The following is a 5,923-nucleotide window of genomic DNA, read 5'->3' as shown; positions in this document are numbered from 1 at the left end:
TCTTTCTTTTTCTAATAATAAATCAATTTCACAAAACACTACGAGGGATATTGTTTTATGATCTTAGAATATATATATAGTGGAGGAATTCAAGAATCCAAGCTATAGTTGAACTTTATTTCCTAATCATGATAGTAAAAGAGTTTAAGAATTCAAACTACACAAACTCTTATCACCTAATCTACAATTATATTTATTTGCGTTATAATTAACTTTTGAACATATGTACTGAAACGACGTCACATTACCAATCTATATATATATAAGCAATTAATGCTGCCGGTTGATATCTGTTCATTCGTATAAACACATTTGATTAGGACTATTCCAAAAAATATCGATGACCCGGCCCAAACGGAAGGCCCACATTTGATTTTAGTGGGCTTTCGGGTCAGGGGTCCAAATTAAAGCTCAATATTTATTAAGCCCACGAAAGTGTATTTCTCCCTCTCACTCTCGATCTATCATTTCTGCAGCGTGTCGATTTCTTTCTTCGATTCCTGGTAGATGATGGGTTTGGCGAGAAATGTGCTTTGAGTCCTCCGTCACAGCTCCACCATTGCTGACGGGTGAGTTCTGTCAATAAGCCTTTAACTTCCATTTTTTTTCTCGTATATTCTATCTGTTCTTTTGCCATAGCTGCGCATTTGGTATGTTTTGCCTTTTGGATTTAATATTTATTCTCTCTTTATACACAGTATTGGACCCTTCGGTCTTTCATTACATTTCTGGGTGAAATTTTTATGTTTTCCTATCTGGGTTTGCATTTGTGTTATTACATTTCCATTTTTCTACTGGGCTCACTTCTCATGTACATTTTAACAAATTTTATTTCCTATTTGAGCTTTGAAGACGGTAGAGATGCTGATTATTGTCTGTTTTACTTTCTTGGGTACGTCATACGTGCTCACATGTTGTTGGCTTCCCGCTTCCTTTTAAGTGTCTACTTAATGATTTTCATTTTCACAGCTCGTATTAGTGTCGTCTCGGAGAGCATGAAGCTTTTCTGTGTAGGAAGAGCTTGTAGTTTCTCTCAAGTGCTCTTCATTTGGGTCCTTATTTTCTTTAACTTCTTACATTTTACATTTGGATTAAGTTTTTATGAGTACGTATTTGCTTTTGCCGATTTTATTAGGTTTTTTTTTTGTGTGGATTAAATGGATTTGTTTTAGTTCTATATTGTTGTTGTCCATTTGTTTTATATTTGTTAATTTAGTGTGTAGCAATCATCATGTTTCTTTGCTGTATAATTGTTGGCATAAATCAAAAGTATCCTCTGATAGACTTGATTGCTCAATTTAAAATTTGAACCTCGTAATTTGATGGAGTTCCATAACTATAAGGTTGTTTTTTTCTAAGACGTCATTGAATATTATGTAGGAGAGTTGAAAGATGGAAAGGGCCAGACTAGATTTAAGATTTCATCACTCGGGATCAACACAATCGGAGGAATCAGCTCTAGATTTGGAAAGGAACTACCGAATTCATCCTAATCGACCTTTTTCATGTCCATTACCGCCTTCAACCCTTTGTGTCAGGTGCTCAGCATTCCGAGAGCAGTGCTGCCTACGGCTGGCGTACTTCAAGTTGATTAAATGATGCGGCAGAAGAAGATAAGGCAAACTACTTTGGAAACCTTCAAAAGGGGGTGCTGCCTGAAACTCTGGGGCGGTTGCCAACAGGGCAAGCAAGCTACCACTTTGCTTGAGTTAATGACCGTTAGAGCATTTCACAGCAAGATCTTGTGCCGAGTCAGTCTTGGCACTGCAACTGGGTTTCAAATTCGAAAGGGTGGACTGACATATATTCCTGCTATTCTTGTCTTTGTTGCCGGTAAAGTTCACAGGCAATGGCTCAACCACGTCCAATGTCTACCTGCTGTCCTTGAGGTGGGAAACTTTGGTACCATTGGCTTTGCTTTGGGTTTTTACTTGTCTTTATATGATCTCGTTGTATGTTTTTTTAATAAGGATTTAAACAGAACTACATTATGCTCAACCCCTTCAGAAGTCCATATCGTCCTTTCTCTACACATTATCCGCATAAGACACAATGGAATTGTATTCCGAATTATGAGTTGACCTTGATAGTTTGAATTTTATGGTTCGCTTTCCTGATAGATTTAAATCCCTTTGATTCTCTCCTATTTATGTAAAATCCCCCAATTCTCTCCCTAACAGCTATATTACTCCACTATAAAATCAAGTGCACTGATTAATAGGAAGCAAGGAAATACTTCCTCTCAAAGTTGTTCACTTTGGAAAAACTTTGGAAGAGGAAGTATTTTCCTTGTTTGCTATTAATTAGTGTACATGATTTTATAGAGGAGTGATATAGCTATTAGGGAGAGAATTAGGGGTAGCTCAATTGGCTGGAGACCACGCTTCATGAAGCGGAGGTCAAGAGCTTGAATTTCTGATTAAAAAAAAAAAAAAAAACCCTTTCACAAATTATACCCTACCGACCTACACAGTAAAAGGTGATCTACTAACTAAACTAGTTGCTGCAACACATACAACTGCAATACACTATGCATAGTCCTCTCTTATGTAAACTGTCCACAGTCGAAATTCTTCCCCATGCTGCCCTTCAACATAGATCCATATATACTCTACCAAGGAAATCCAGTGGCACCTTTTCCTTTGCTTATAATCTTCCTCATAGGTTTGTTTAGAATTATTTATAATTTTTTGAATCCTAGATTAATTTGATTGGTTGTCACCTACTATTCTGGTCCAAATGACCACCTTTTGGAAATTCTACAGACATCATTGAAAGACATTAAATATCTAAAGTGGTTGAAAAATATAAAAAGTATGAGTAATGCTACACACACTTCCACATATACACTCTCTTAGGTGGCTTTTACAACCAGCATTGGATTTAAATCCAATAAAGATCTATTCCAAATCTAATAGTGATTTTAAAAGCCTCCTGAGGAAGTGTGGAAATGAGTGTGGGAAAGTGAGAGTGTGTGTAGCATTACTAAAAAAGTATTGCTTGTTCACATTTCCAGATTTATAAAAATGAAACTGGATGCTCAGATATTCAATTTTTTGTGAGATTTCAAGCTTGCTATGATGTGGACTGATCTCTTTTTTTTTTTACCTTGGAAGTTGAAGTACCTTTTTGATATTTGTGGCAGGGCATGGAGGTGTATGATGTACCATACCAATCCCCATTTCTCTCTTCTAAAACCCTTTTAGGGCACTATGTTCCTACCACCATGATCATGACCCTGGCACCACTCCAGCACTCCCCACTTCTTCATTGCCATCATTATCAGCACAATCCAATTCTCTTGTCAGAGTAATCTGTTCATTGGTCTGTGACTCTTTCTACCACCAACATGTGAGAATATTGCGTCCTAAGCTCAATCTTCTGCAGGATGCTGATTTGTTGACCCAAGAACAGGCCATTACAGCCGTTGCTTCACTAGCCGCTGAGGCAGGGTCAATGGTGGCATTGAGTTTCTTTTACTAGGTAATTGGATTTGCCAAGTTTTGCCATTTTATGCGGCTTTATATAGTATGCGCCACATCATTGATTGGTAATGGGAATATGAGAGGGCTCATGAAGTGATGCAGTGTATGGTAAGGTGTTTTGCTGAGATTGGGAGGTTAAGGGAGGCTGTTGACATGGTTATTGCGATGCGAAATCAAGGTTTGGCACCAAGTACTTGCACTTTAAATTGTGTGATTCACATTGGGTGTGTAATGGGTCTGGTTGAATATGTCGAGAACATGTTCAAGGAAATGTGTGTGAGAGGGGTGTCTCTTGATCATTGCAGTTATAAGTTGATGGTTATTGGTTATTTTTGGATGGGCAGAATTTTGGAAGCAGATAGGTGGTTGAGTGAAATGCTTAAGAGAGACTTTGTTCTAGATAATGCGACTTTTACTTTAGTTATCAGTGCATTTTCTGAGAAGGGTTTTGTGAATAGAGCTTGTTGGTCTTTTGATAAGATGATTGAGATGGGTTTGATACCAATTGTGATTAATTTCACGTCTTTGATTCATGGGTTGTGCAAGAGGGGCAGCATTAAGCAAGCATTTGATATGTTGGAGGAAATGGTTAGGAAAGGTTGGAAACCAAATGTGTATACTCATACAGCATTGATTGATGGGCTCTCCAAGAAGGGATGCTTTTAGACTATTTCTGAAAGTTGTCCGGAGTGACAATTACAAGCCAAATGTTCATACATATACAGCCATGATTGGAGTGACAATTACAAGCCAAATGTTCATACATATACAGCCATGATTAGTGGGTATTGCAAAGAGCACAAGTTCAACCGTGCTGGGATGTTATTAACCAGAATGAAAGAACAGGGATTGGTCCCCAACACCAACACATATACTACTCTCATTGATGGGCACTGTAAAGCAGGTACTTTCGGAAGAGCGTATGAGTTGATTAAAGTAATGAATAATGAAGGTTTCACACCTAATATCTGTACATATAATGCAATTATTGATGGCCTTCGCAAAAGGGGAAGGGTCCATGAGGCTTATAAATTGCTTTAGATGGGTTTTCGTTCTGGATTGTGAGCGGATAGAGTCGTGTATCCTATCCTCATATCTGAGCACTGTAAATGGGTGGATACTATGCACGCCTTGGTGTTTTTCAACAAGATGGTCAATGGTGGCATTCAACCTGATATTCATACATATACCACACTGATTGCTGCCTTTTGTAGCCAAAAGAGATTGAAAGAGAGTGAGAAGCTTTTTGAAGTTGTAAAGCTAGGCCTAGTTCCAACTAAGCGGATGTATACATCCATGATATGTGGGTACTGTAGGGTTGGAAATGTTAACTCGGCTGTAAAGTATTTTCATAGGACGAACGATCATGGCTGTACACCGGACAATATTACATATGGTGCTCTTATAAGTGGGCTTTGCAAACGGTCTAAGTTGGATGACGCCCACCGGTTATATGACACCATGATAGACAAGGGGCTATCCCCATGTGAAGTTACTCGGCTGACCTTGGCTTCTGAGTATTGTAAAATAGACGATTCTGCTACTGCCATGATCATATTAGAAAGGCTAGACAAAAGGCTCTGGATCTAGATGGTTAAGACCTTGGTCAGGAAACTTTGTAGTGAGGGAAAAGTGGGCATATCAGCATTGTTCTTTTATAGATTATTAAGGACCGTAATGCGGATCGTGTGACTTTGGCAGCATTCACGACTGAATGCTACGAGAGCAACAACTATGCTCTTGTTTCTAATTTGTCCTAGGGAATCTCTAAAGGAATTGGGTACTGATCCGGTGGTAGGCCTTTCCATTTTGGCGGTTTTCTTCATATACTAGTATTTGATGAGTTGATATTATATTCATACATAGTACCAAGACATTTTAATCCATCTTATAGGTTGCTCCCCATGACTCGGCAACAAAGCTGTAACACATTCGATTTCATAAATTAAACCTTGGTAGGCAATAAAGAAGGTGTTGGAATATCGTCATTTATTAACTAATCCTAAGACTTGGTTAAATTAGGTGATGATTTAAAAAATAATAATAATAATAATTAGGTGATGACTTAGAATGTGTCATTTACCTTAAGATGCAATGTATTTTGGAATGTCAAAGTTCACATGCACAATTAAGCTCCTGATTTCTTGTTAAATATTTTTGTGTGATTATGACACTTACGAAATTTTATTTTGGAATGTGAATTGGACATTACCGTCCTCTATAATTCATAGGTTATTTTACAAAGGATATAAATTTCTTATAAATTGAATCGTAGGAATTTCTCGAACCAGTATCTAAAAATGTCATGTTTTCCTTGAGCATACGAGAAGAATATGTAATTTTTCTTTTTTTTTTAGTTAATTTCTATTAAAAAGCAAGCAGAATTTTTTTAGAGATTGGTTGAAAGAATTTTCCTGAAATCCATTTTACAAAATGTG

The 5,923-nt window shown here is 37.4% G+C and overlaps 1 pseudogene across 1 annotated transcript; it reads left to right on the top strand.

The window, feature by feature from the left end:
* Window positions 1-478: 478 nt before the first annotated feature.
* LOC132171691 (uncharacterized) lies at window positions 479-5,272 on the top strand (annotated as a pseudogene). The gene is made up of 4 exons (XR_015911781.1): window positions 479-569; window positions 1,381-1,902; window positions 3,146-4,202; window positions 4,250-5,272. The product of XR_015911781.1 is annotated as an uncharacterized LOC132171691 (transcript).
* Window positions 5,273-5,923: the final 651 nt, after the last annotated feature.

The sequence above is a fragment of the Corylus avellana genome, chromosome 1 (assembly GCF_965113065.1).
Source record: "Corylus avellana chromosome 1, dhCorAvel1.hap1.2, whole genome shotgun sequence".
NCBI lineage: Eukaryota > Viridiplantae > Streptophyta > Magnoliopsida > Fagales > Betulaceae > Corylus > Corylus avellana.
This window is presented reverse-complemented; position numbering and strand designations above follow the sequence as displayed.